Consider the following 13,963-nt stretch of genomic DNA (forward strand, 5'->3'; position numbering starts at 1 on the left):
CTATCAAATTTATCACCGCTGCTTCCATATGTAATATACATATATGAGCATTTTTACAAATATCTGCATACACACATATATATCTAAAATTATCCGTATTATTTTTAAACCAGGGCTCGAATCGTAACATACGATCACGGATCGGCAACCATACGAAAGAAAATTACGTGAAACGTCAAACGTATAAACAAAATGGGATTATAACATACGATAGCAAACGGAACGTAATTTCTTTTCAATTCACAATAAATTTTACGATCCACCTTAATTTGGATTGTATTTTAAGCTCACAATAGATTTTGAATTGTCAAAGTGGTTACCAAAAATAAAATAAAAAGTAAATAACTGCGATGGACCCAATTTTATTGTTTTGTTTGAGCTCCAGTAATAGCGCAGGCGAGGAAAAGATAGTCCGAAGGCGGTTAAGAGAGTTTAGTAACCCTTAGGACTTATCAAAGCGTAAGCATATCATTTATGTATTATTTCTTTGTAAAAAACAGTTATTGCAGTTTCTTGAAGATATTTTGCTTAACTTAAGAAGCTTTTAGTTACTTTCTGGAGGAGTTAAATTTGAAGCAAGCCGATACCAAAGCGGGTGCCTCGCCATGAATTCCGTCAACATTTCCTTTTGGCTTGGATTAAGCTTGTTTGAATTCGACCTTTGTTAATAGGTAATAAGAGTTTGAAATTTATTATATTTTTTGTTCATCTATTTTAACAATTTTCTTACATTTTCAATGAAATATGTGTGTTTGATGTGTCAGTTTGTGTTCGAATGAAAGTGGTACGTAACGTGTACGTTCAGTCACTCGTCACGTATGTTGCGATCCCAAATTACGATCGAAGTAGTACGTTCACGTATGTCATAATCCGAAAATCATATTTTTACGTGACGATTTGGCCCCAGGTTCCTGAAATAACGACGTACTATTATCAGTTAAGTCTAAAATGAGATAAGAAATGTGTATCGTGTTCAGTTGCTATATACATGCCCTCAATGAAATATTTTATATATATGTATATTAGGGTGGTCCGTATGAATAAAGTAAAACATGTTTTTCGAACCGAAATACCAAGGTCAAAAATCTAACATATGAATTTTGGTCTGGATTTTGAACGATTAAGGGCTGTCACGGACTTCGCATGGTAGACTGAACTGGGGTTCTTTACACACATCGTCCCGATCCGGACCAAAATTTTCTACTAGAGTATTATCCATTTTTCGAATTAGATACAAAAAATAGTAATTTAAATTTTTTGAGCGTTCATAGTACAGTGGGCAAATATCCGTGTACCTGTTGAAAATATTGAATCGGAATATTGCGCTGACGTGAAAATTTTAAAGCTAGATGCAGGTAAACACTTTTTATTTTATTGATATTCAAAGTAAAGTTATAAAAAATAAAAAATGAGCAACCATAAATAAAGCGGTCTTAACTTTGACCCCTCTGCGACATCATTCGACTGTCTCCAACCATCCCAAATATACATACATGTTAATGTTTCATAAGGGAGCGAAATCAGAACCTGGGCCAACTAACAGAAGTCAAAGTGTTAATGAAAATCGATTTATCATGGATCAAACACTTAGCCTTACATATACTGTAAATTGAAATTGAAATTAGAGGCAGAATCCAAAAGTATGAAACTGAAACCCGTTTTTTCGAGCTAAATATGGCCTGTTGGTTTTTGTTTCATAAACAAAATACCCAATTTTTACTCAAAAGCTCGAGTCTGAGAAATACTCGCTTTTAATGCATAAAGCTCATTCGGTTTATGTCTGTATAGCACTTATAGCGCCTGCAGTTGTCGTTGAATGTCAAACACTGGGCGAGTTAATGTCATGTTTTCGTATGTTATTAAATTTGACGAGTACTTGTTACCCAACGGCCGCTCCGTTAAATATTACAATTACATGTGCTTTTGATGATGTGTGGGCGTATTTTTTATGGTTGTAAAAACCACAATTTGCAATCATTTCTGCGTATTTGATTGCAATCACTTTTTGCTAGATTTTACAACCAACGATTTTTATGAATGTGATTTCATTTACCTTTCTACCACAATCATAGATTGCAAGCATGTATATGCCCCAATCATCAATATTTTTTTTTCTTTTTCTTGTAAAATTGATTGTAATGATTATAAAATGGTGGTAAGCGCACGATGATGCTGTGGTACAATGGATCACACACTTTCTTTTGAGTATTTACAAAATCAACAAGTAAACTCGTATATAATGTATTTCTAACTAACTTACGTGTGCATATACATACCAACCAGCAGATGATGTATCTAAGTTCCAAATGATTGCGCGTTTGATGATTGCAATCATAGTAGCTGATTGCGTCTTTCAACTAATTACAATCTAGCAATGAAATGCTCACAATCACGTTGATTGTAGATTTTAATTTTTACAAACACAAAAAAGCAATCAACATTTGATTGCAAATTGATTGTAGATTTTAAACTTAGAAATCCAATTTAATTTTAATACTTGATTGTAACATGGTCGTAGATTGTAAGTTTTTTAATCACAAAAAATGTAGTCGAATTGGATTACAATCAAATAATCAGGACAATTATTGATTCTAAATTAAACATTATTATAAGGCCTAATATATGTAGGTATAAAGTAGGGATGGTAGCCCCGTAGTGACGGGATCTACTGCTTTGTATATCTACACCTATAAATGTCCTGAAATCGTTTAGCTAGTCTGACATGGCGTATGATGAACATACATGTATTAAATTCAGGGTATGCATCGCTATTGAAATAAAAATAAAATAAAAAAATTTTAAGCACTTCCTTTATATAAATGGACAAAAATCAGCGAAATATGTTTCCTTATATAAAGACATATTCTTACTAAACTTTGATTTTTAAATTTTGACATAGAAATTGCAAAAATATTTATGAGAAATAAAAATATAAAAGTGGAGCGCACATTACTTGGATTGGAAAGTTGGTAGGAAAAGAAATATTATTGGTCTATCAATTGCGCTCCACCTTTATATTTTTACCAAATATTTCATAAATATTTCTGCAATTTCTATGTCAAAATTTAAAAATCAAAGTTTAGCAAGAGTATGCCTTTATATAAGGAGGCATATTTCGCTGATTTTTGTCCATTTATATAAAGGAAGTTCTTAAAATTTTATTATTTTATTTTTATTTTCTCCTTTTCTTACATTTTCTTGGTGTCTTAACCTATCTGTTAAGTTTTACAGTTGTAGCTCAATGAGAACTTACATAAAAATTAATTCCAAAATTCCCTCCTTTCCGTTTGATTTTTCTAAATGTCTCAGTCCGTGCGCCCCCTAGCGATACTTTTTGTATTGTGTCATCGGCTGTCATCAACCTCTGAACTAAGCTCTAAATTTTTAGCCTCCAGCTTATCGAGAAGTTACTTAAAACCCGGTTTCAAATTTCCAAATTATTATCTAATTTTTTCGATCCGTGCGCCACCTAAAGGCATTTTTTTTTCTCCTTTTGTTCCTTTGTCACGGTGTCTTAACCTGCCTTAGAGGTTTCATCTTTGTAGCTCAATGAGAAGTTACTTTAAAATCGGTCTCAAAACACCAAATTTCCAAATTCTTATCTAAATATTTCGATCCATGTGCCACCTAACGGAATTTTTTCTCCTTTTCTTAAATTTTCTCGGCGTGTTATTCTATCTGTGAATTTTTACAGTTGTAGCTCAATGAGAACTTACATAAAAATAAATCCCAATATTTCCTCCGTTTCGTAAGACTTTTCTAAATATCTCATCCCGTGCGCCCCCTAGCGAATCTATTTGTATCGTGTCATCGGCTGTCATCGACCTCTGAATTAAGTTTAAAATTTCAAGTCTCTAGCTCATCGAGAAGTTACTTAAAAGCTGCTTTGAAAATTTTCAAATTCTTATTTAATTATTTCGATCCGTGCGCCACCTAGCGGTTTTTTCCTTTTGTTGCATTGCACGGTTTTCTAATCCATGTGTAAAGTTTCACGTGTATAGCTCAGTGAGAAGTTACTTAAAAATCGATTGCAAGATTTGTATGAAAAGCGGACAAACATTCAACCGACCTAATATAAGGGAAGTAAAATGGCCAAAGCAATGGGAATTTTTTGGGTATTAGAGGTTAGCATCGCAATAACTACGAAGTAGCCACACTTTTAATGAAAATGAAATATGCAACCTCTTAAATGAAAGAAGCTGCGAAAATTACGATAACGAAGGATTGTATTTAAGCCGTCAGCTTGAGCTTTGGCTCTTGCTGCTTATAGCAACAACACCGGCAAACTGAACTCTATCTCAACCGCCCCCTCTCCCCTTCTCCTTTTTCCATGGCTAAAAGCTATAGAAACACTTTTTTGTAAAGGCCCGAACACATTCGACTTTTGCATTGCTTTGGCGCTGGTGTCACTTTGAAACAACGCACGATAGAAGCTTGCCTGCTACCAAGAATGCAAGAAAACTCAAATTTTGTTTGAGTTTGTTTTCATTTGAATAAATTTTAAAAATAACAAATTTCTTTACATGAATGGAAATATTTTTCAAAATAAATGAAATAAAAATAAGAATCAATGGATTTCGTACACAATTTAGGAGATTGGAATAAGGGATTGGCAGCGCATGGCAAAACGTTGGTTTTTTAACTCTTTTGCTGTTGCTTTGGCGTTTCCGTTGCGTTGCCTGGGGATTGGGAGCATAGCAATAAAGACTTGTGTGTTCAAAGTCAACTATTGACGCAACGTAAATGCCAAAACGACGCTAAATTCGAATGTGTTTGGGCCTTAAATGCTTTATGCTCTATTATTATTTCTATCTGTGTTTTGATTAATATTTACTGATAAAATAAAAAAAAATAAATGTAAGGCGCGATAACCTCCGAAGAGATCTAAGGCCGAGCTTCTCTTCCAATTTGCGTCGTGCTCCTCTTGATTTTCCCTACAAATTGGCCGGACGGGACCTACATGTTTTATGCCGACTCCGAACGGCATCTGCAAAGCAGATGAGTTTTCACTGAGAGCTTTTCATGGCAGAAATACACCCGGAGTGCTTGCCAAACACTGCCGATGGGCGACCCCGCTTAGAAAAATTTTCTTCTAATTGAAAAATCTTATTTCTAAAATTTTGATGTTGCTTTGCCCGGGAGTTGAACCCAGGGCATACGGTGTGATAGGCGGAGCACGCTACCATCACACCACGGTGGCCGCCACTGATAAAATAAGCTTTACCTTATTTGTTGGCTTTATTTGTTCTTTTTAATCTAATTTGTGTTTCACAAGGTAATTTTTTGTTTTCTTTTAAAACAAATGTGTTAAATTTGCTAATCATTTGTTTAAATTATCTACCTCCGCAATATGACGTCACTTCCTCAATCAATTCACATTAAATTGCTTAACATCAGTAAACTGTCTACAACGTAGAAGACATCTTCATAAACGCGCCTAACTAAATACATATACTAAATTGTCTGCGGCTTAATATTAGGGTGGTCAGACTTATTAAAAGCTTTGTTTTATAAATGCGATGCTGTATCTATTATTTTAATTTTGTTGTAAGGGAAAAATTATCCAGACAAAAAGAATTAAGAGATGAGGTAGGCTTCAACCATATCGCCGAGCTCGTGGTGTCACTTATTTCCATATTATTCGCATTTAAATCTTATTTGAGAGCCATTTATCGCAAGTAAAAGTTGCACTTTGTTAGTCTAAAATTAAATAGTCTCCAAAACTGTATTTATTTTTGAACTTTTTTGACCTCTAAAACCTAGCTGGAAAATAAACAAATAACGAGCCAGCTAGAACTTGATTTCCAATAACTCAACATGCACTATTATATTTTTTTTCTTTGAAAAAGGCTAACTGCGGTTGAATGGCAATGACCGAAAATTACTCAGAGGTGGTTATATCTGCATTACTAACTACTATATTGAGGTCTACTCCGATCACTTTATCGGCGGCGGAGGCGTAGGCTGCGTTATATGGTGGAGGTGCGATGGCGTATTGACCGCAAATAATTTGGTTTTCTTAAAAAAAACTAATGTCCAGTAAAGGTTTTGATTATGTGTATTTAAGAAATCGGCGTTTTGGAAATTTTGGACCTTCCACGGCAGCAAGTTCTATACACTAGAATCGGGGTTTTTTCCAGGACCAGACATTCTGGTCTGTATGTTTGGACTAACCCCTCATAGTCGTTGCCGACGCCATTTCTTCAGCTCCTTGTTGGCCACTTATTCTTTACGCCCAAAGAACGCGTAAGAAATATCTTAAAATGTTAGAGAATAACTCTCCGGCCAAAGATACCTTTCTCGAAATCACAATCTGTCTGAGTGGAAAATTGTATAGTTCTCGGCGATTCTTTTTTATTTAAATTTTGCGTTCGTATATCTTTAACTTATGTAGTATGAAGTGAGAATCATTTCAAAACGTTCATTCAAATGCTATTGAAATCTGCTGAAGTTTCTAATTTAAGAACTACCGAAAATCCCATTTAAACCTACGTTAAACTTCATTATAGGTGTACTTACACCGAATTTTGAACGTTGTTTCTAAACCCGGGGACTATCGCAGAGACCGCAGAAGCTTCCCTAAAACCCGCAATTTCCATGTGAAAGCCGGAATGTTCTCCGCCCCATTTGGGAGTAACTTTAGAACAATTGTACCCTTTTTACGGGAGAGTTGCACAATATTGCAGAATATCAACGTGCAAACGTAGAAATACAAACTTTTTAAAATACTTTTTTCGCTGAAACTTGAACAATTGCTCGACTTGGGTCATTTTATTTGAATTAATGGTTTTTTTTTAATTTTCCGAAAAGCAATCAGTATTCAAAGTTATAAAATAACTTTTCTTTTATAAATAAAAAAATGAAAGGCGCGATAACCTCTGTAGAGATTTTGGGCCGAGCTTCTCTTCCAATTTGCGTGGTGCCTCTTTTCGTTTTTCCTACAAATTAGTGGGACGGGACCCCTTTTATGCCGACTTCGAATGGCATTTGCAAGGCATATGAGTTTCCACTGTGTGCTTGCCAAACACTCCAGAGGGGCGACCCCCCCCCCCTAGAAAATGTTTCTTCTAGTTGAAAAAAACTTGTTTCTAAAATTTTGATGTTACTGTTCCCGGGGCTTTAACCCAGGATATTCGGTGTGCTGGTCGGAGCACGCTACCGTCACACCACGACAGCCGCGTTTTTTGTTATAATAAATTGGTGATGCAAAATCTATTGGTATATTGAGCTGACCAGAAAAACGCCTGTGTTTTTTTACTAACTTTTGGACGACTAAAACGAGGTAAATTTCGCAATCGGATTATTACGACAGCGAGTTATGCGCGTACGTTGATACCCCATATCGGGCCAATTTTCGCCATAAACAAGAAACGGCCTAGACAGTCTGAAATAAGTACAAGATGTAGAAATGCGCCCAACGCCGCTGCCGCCGCCGCGCTGATATATATGACATTCAGCGGCGAGAACTACAAAAATCTAGGGCGGCGGCAACGGCACCGGCGGCGCATATTTTTGCTACTATACACTAATGTCAATATCAAAATATGTTAGCCTATTGTTAGCTGTTATAAATAAATGTAAGGCGCGATGACCTCCGAAGAGATGTTGGGCCGAGCTTCTCTTCCAATTTACGTCGTACTTCTTTTAGTTTTTCCTACAAAGTGTTCCGATTCTCTATCTCACCCCCTAGAAATATGCGAATAGCCTAAAAACTAGAATATACAAAGTTTAAGGTCAATCGAAAAAGATTTAGAGGTGGCGCAAAGAAAAAAAGAAAGAAAAACATCAAAAAGTGGTAAAATAATAATAAAGTTATAAAATAAATTATGCCTTAAACACGGTGTCATTACTTCAAGAATGTGTATATAATGAGTATATGTAATTGAGTTTGTTTCAAATTTTTTTATTATAACTTTTTTGAAAATACATTTTTAAAACATATATGTGCATATATCTTGTGAAACTTTAGCTGACACGTTATATAGTATGATATTGTATTCTAAGATCTAATTAATGGTGATTTAGTATGTGATTCAAATTAATTTTTGTAATCAGTTACAACTTATAATAAATATTGTTTTTCTTGTTCGTCATTTGTAAGTATTCTATATATTCTTCCATAAGCTTTACGCCCCGTTCTGCTGTGACGTTAAATACTTTTATATTTGTAACAGTATCCTTAGCTTTTTTATAGGTTTCTGTATTCCCCCAGTATAGTGGACCTACCTCCAGAAATTGAGATGATATCCCAAACCGACCAAAAAAATTGTATTTCCTGTTATAAAATCGTGTAGTCCTTTTTCTATGAATTTATTGATTTCACTGGGCCTTAAGTGTAACCTTTTTAAATTTTCTGCTTACTTGTCGCAGTTGTCTATGCTTTTGATTTTTTCCACAATCTTTTTCTTCATGGTACAAGAGCCGTCATCATTGAACAATGCCAATGCAATACATTCTTCAGACAGTTACCATAGGTGGTTACAAAACTTTCTTATTGCAATGTCAGATATTTTTTATTAACATTTCGGTATTTATAAATTTCTTTAATAAAAGATAAGTCTTGAAGAGGTGCTCTATGAGGATTGGTACAGTTAAACCAAAGTTTAACATAGAATTGTATAATAAACGCGCATATACTTGCTATCGAATTCTCTTCATACTCCGTTAGTTTAAACTGTTCACGAAATAAATAGATTTTTAAGCAATAAAATGCCTTAGACATCCACCAAGATTGATGAGTGGGCCTTGGTACACGAAACTTTATGCCATCACTAGCTCCTAGACATATAGACGTTAATTCCAATAATTCCCTATAGTCATCTCTTACTATTTTCTTTCTCAACTCTTCCTTAGAGAAATTTAGAATATTATCTTTGCTTTCGCTTAAAAGTAATTTCAATTCGTTATTTTGTAGCAAATCTCTAAAACTATTTTTGTTGATGTTTTTCCAATTTTCTTGAAATCGCCGAAATAAGTGAACGTCCTTACTAGTATTTACTGGAAAAAACTCTCAGCAAAACTTCATAAATATGTATGTTGACGACAAGGTAGATACAAAAATTTTTGCTCAAGTTTTTTTGTCAAAAAAAAAGGCCACAATATCATCCTTCAGATCCCATTCAAATAACAGTTCATACAAAGTATCTGCTATTTCCGAGCCTGTTGCAGCATATAATTTTGAAGCTCCTATTAACTGTTCGCCATTCCTGTAAGTAACAACAACTGGAAGTCGTTCCACCTTTTCACGACCTGTTATTTCTGGAATTGGTTTTCCATCCCAATGCAAAGTGCCGCAAATTATCTATTTAAAAAACCTGCTATTCAAAATTTGTTCATTCAAGAGCAGTATAGCTTTAGTAAGAAAACGTCAAAGAAATTGTTTGTAGTTGTTTGCAATTTTAAAATATATATTTTCATTTCTTTATACTTTTTTAAATTTCTTTCGACATGCTTGTTGCAATAACAAGTTGCAGTACAGGCTTAAATTTGTTGTGGCATCACGCATTTGGAAAGAAAATTTATAAAAAAATATATGTGTATACTTTTTTAAATAAATAAGCTTCAAGTTTGGCTTCAAGGGATATATGTATTTGTGTATAAAAAAGTTTATTTGAGCGTTTTTTACCCGATTACCACGATCCACTGATAATCACATTTGCACAGACTTAATTTACTTTTCATATTTGTTTGTAGAAAGCAATATATATTTTGCCCTGTAACTCTGTTATTGATCGACCGATTTGGAAGACTGTGTCCATTATAGAAAACAAAGAAAATAGAGATCTTATTACGGTATGGAAAAGCAGTAAATTAGTAAAGGGTTTAGAAATATGGAAGCCTGAAAAAGGAAATTGTAAAAATTTTTAATTTTTCAGGATTTCAAGCCCTTTGCGCCACCTCTAAATCTTTTTTGATTTGCCTAAAACTTTGTACATATTCGTTTTTGAGCTATTCGCATATTTCTAGGGGGTGAGATAAAGAATCCAAACACTTTTTTTCCCCTCCATACAACGAAGGGCCACCTTAATATACATATGTATGTATGCATGCATGCGTATGATTGGCTGTATTGTTAGAGACCTGGCGTTTCGGTCTTAATTTAAATTTAAATTCTAACTACTACTCGTATGCGCAAGAAATAATTCCAAGGAGAAAGAAATAAAAGCAATACTAAGAAGAATAAATACTAATAGAAAGTCATAAGCAATCAAAAGGCATTAATAAATTAAAAAAGCGTAAAAATTGTTGCAAAAAAGCTTTAGAGCAAAATAAAAACTTAAACGCGTAAATAAATTAACGTTAAGACAAATACGTAGAAACGAAGAAACAGAAGAAACGAGAAACAAAAGGAACGGTTGTTCCAGCTCGTAGAAAGCAAAAAGTAAACAAGTTAAATATGACTTTTTTATTGATGGGAATGATAAAACTTTCAATGATAATTGGCGGTACATATTTTGTAGTATCCAGGTAAATAATACATTTGTGTATATTTTCAAATATTTAAGTAATTTATTTAATTTCTTCACTTGTTTTTTGTGTTTATTCTTATTTATTTAATAAAAAATGATCCAAAATCTCACACCAGTTCGCAAACAACAGTAAACAGCTTTAAACATTCACCAAATTGTCATACTAAATTATGAATGAGAATAAGAGGGTACTAACAAAAGTTCGCTTAGTTGCTGGCTCTTATATTTGTTTTACACTAAAACAATCACTGTAACACTTTTTTTTCAAAACTTCGCAATGATGAGTTAAAATTCGGACGAGGCCACCTAAAAGAACGAAAATCCGCTCACTGCAAATGTTCTGTAACGAATTTTGGAATTTCTGAATATTATGCCCCTTCCGCTAATGTTCGAATCGCTGAACTGTCGAATAAATAACTCCCATATTTAGTATTGCAAAATGGTCTTTATTTAGACTACTTTGGGAGTAGTACTTCACAACTAATACCGTATTTAAATCAATCTGATTAGTTATTCCTCAGCTTGCGCTGCTTTTATGCTCTCTGTTGCGTCGTTCGCATATTTTTCCGAAGGTCTAGACTTTTCACGAAGATGGAACAATTCTATCGCATACTTAGTTATTTAGATATATGCGTGTGTATGTGTGAGTAGAAACTTCTGTTCTTAGCTCATGACTACATGTGTGTATGTGAGATATATCGCCACTTCGAGCTGCTGGTTATGTGTATGCATGGACATAAGTGTGGCTGCTTGCTGTAGTTGTTGTTGTGATTATTTACTAACAGCATAGTGATGCGAATATTCGCCACAGTTCCATAGAAGTAAGTCATTTGCAAAGTGGCATACGACACAAGTCCACCCTTAGGAAGGGCAACCAAATTCTGCCACCGATGATGAATTAGTGGCGGGGTCCAAATTTCACAACGAAGTAGACTTGTAGGTGAGGTTAAGCGGGCATGCGTGGGAGATTCCCACACTTAGACTCGGAGACATTTTTGTCCAATGTGAGTGCCCTCAGTGAGTGGGGCACATCCGTCCCACTGTATTACTTTCTAGTGGTCCTCAATCATCCCACAGCAGATCCGTTGCGCTAATCTCATATTCCTCGATGTCCATTTAGGGATTTTTCCTAGCCATCTCATCTGCATATTCATTCCCTTCAATATCGATGTGTGCCGAGACCGAGCAAAGTGAGACATTTAGGTGCCATATGTACGCCAGTGAGGTTAAACACCTGTGCCCATGTCTGACTTTATCACGTTGGATTTTAATGCCTTTAAGGCCTGACTGTCGGCAAAGATCGTTACATTGATGTATGGGTCGTACTATCCTGAAGCAGTCTGGCTGCTCTCTCTATGGCATAGACCTCGTCATGGAAGACACTGCATGAGTCTGGAAAGCGGTAAATCAATATACCTGCAGATGCTTTGAATCATTGCAGCTCCAGTTCCCTTTGCAATTTGAGCCATCTGTGTATATTGTAATGTCCATACCGCTGTCCAGGCCTTCCTCCTGTTCCTTCCTTGAAGGGTATCTTATGTTCTTCATCTGATTAAATAAATAAATGCGCGATAACCTCCTAAGAGATTTTAGGCCGATCTTCTCTCCCGAACGGCATCTGCCAGGCAGGTGAATTTTTATTGAGTAGCTTTTCATGGCACTCGGAATGTTCGCCCAATCACTGCCAAGGGGCGACCCCGCTTAGAAAAACATTTGTTTCTAATTGAAAAAACTTTTTACTAAATTTTACCAAATTTGCCTGAACCCATAATCTTCGGTGTGGTAGGCTGAGCACGCTACTACCACACCACGGCGGCCGCCATCTATACCTGATTGCTTTAATCGTCCTCTTGTTACGTCATCTAATAACCACATGAACAAACATTTGTAGAGACATCAAGTTAAGTAACTCTTGTAAGGTATATTGTACTTTAAATAAAGCTTGAATGAGGCTCATGTTTTTACCTCAAATTTTGCAGCTCAAATTTTGCTAAATATATTGAGACGAATATTAGCAACACTAAGGGATACTGTCATCTCTAAGCCGATACTAAGCAGTCATTTGTATGTACATAAAAAAATCAGTCATTATGTCTACACATATGTACATACAAGCAGCGGAGGGATACCCACAAACACATGCATATATCTGAGATAATGAGTAATACTCACATATACACACGCATAAGGCTATGTCAGAGACTATAAACTGCAAATTCACATGCATATTTCTGAGATACTCACAAAAGTATGCAATCTTCAGCGAACTAGTAAATTCTAGAAGGAGAAACGCCTAGAAATATGCGAACGAGGAAACCAAAGTGTATAAAAGCAGCACAAGCTAAAGCATGGGCAATCAGTTTGATTTAAGCACGCTATCAGGTGCGAAGTATAAGTGTATTGAAGTCTTTTCATCTAATAAAGACCATTTTGCATTATTGAATATACATATATATATATATATATATTGTTGAATAAATTCTGAAGATTTCGAACATGGCAAAGTTTAGTGAATTAACGATCCAGCAACTGAAAAAGGAGTTGGAGAACCGTGAATTGAATACAACCGGCAATAAGATCTAACTTCAAGCACGGCTACGAGATGCTATGGAGTCGGAAGGAATTAATGTGGACGAGTATGTCTTTTATCCTGATGGGGAAGAGACAACAAAAAAAATGGAAGAGAAGAACGGAAGTCCGAGTCCAGTCGCAAGCGGCGAGAATAATGCTAAATTAGCTTTGTTATCACATATATCGACAAAGATGGAAACCCAGGGAACACGTATAACTGAAAATATAACATCCAAGATGGAATCGCAGGAGAACCGTATAACATCCAAGATTGAAGCCCAGGAAAGACAAATGTCATCCCAACTGGAATCGCAGGAGATGCGCATAACATCAAAGATTGAAGCACAAGAAACCCGTATTTCAGAAATGTCGACACAGATTACATCAAAGATGGAAACACAACTGAAAGAACAATAGGCACACATAACAGTACAACTCGAAGCGCAAGAGGCGCGTATGTTATCAAAACTCGAAGCGCGTATAGACGAGAAAATAACGCAGTTTGAGGAAAAAATCGAAGCCGAGGTGAATGCTTTGAGAGGTCGTATACAGGAGTTGCAACTAAATCGCCCAGCTGTTTCAGAAAGCAATACGAAGGTAAAAACTCCATCTTTTGACGGCTCTGTTCCTTTCCAGGTATTTAAGCTTCAATTTGAGAAGACATCAGCAGTTAACAACTGGAATACTGAAGATAAGGTTGCTGCGCTGTTCGTCGCATTGAAAGGACCTGCAGCGGAAATCTTACAGACCATTCGAGAGGGAGAACGAAACAATTACGAAACATTGATGAACGCTCTAGAAAGGCGATACGGAAGCGAACACAGGAAGCAAATACACCAAATAGAATTGCAAAACCGTTAGTAAAAAGCTAATGAGACTTTGCAGGAGTTTGCTTCGGATGTTGAAAGTTTGGCTCATTTGGC

The 13,963-nt window shown here is 35.6% G+C and overlaps 1 protein-coding gene across 10 annotated transcripts in view; it reads left to right on the top strand.

Annotated features, from left to right (window-relative positions):
• Flo2 (flotillin-2) overlaps positions 1 to 13,963 on the top strand; it is a 305,802-nt gene that overhangs the window by 255,004 nt on the left and 36,835 nt on the right. For 2 of the 10 annotated variants that reach the window (XM_067781785.1, XM_067781786.1), the window contains exon 2: positions 10,317 to 10,467. The exons of 4 other annotated variants lie outside the window; for them this stretch is intronic. The gene's annotated coding sequence lies outside the window, so the exon portion shown is untranslated. Of the gene's footprint in view, positions 1 to 10,256; positions 10,468 to 13,963 lie in introns of all 10 variants that reach the window. 4 more of the 10 variants (XM_067781787.1, XM_067781788.1, XM_067781783.1 and 1 more) reach the window with 3 other exon arrangements.

The sequence above is a fragment of the Eurosta solidaginis genome, chromosome 4 (genome assembly GCF_040869045.1).
Source record: "Eurosta solidaginis isolate ZX-2024a chromosome 4, ASM4086904v1, whole genome shotgun sequence".
Lineage (NCBI taxonomy): Eukaryota > Metazoa > Arthropoda > Insecta > Diptera > Tephritidae > Eurosta > Eurosta solidaginis.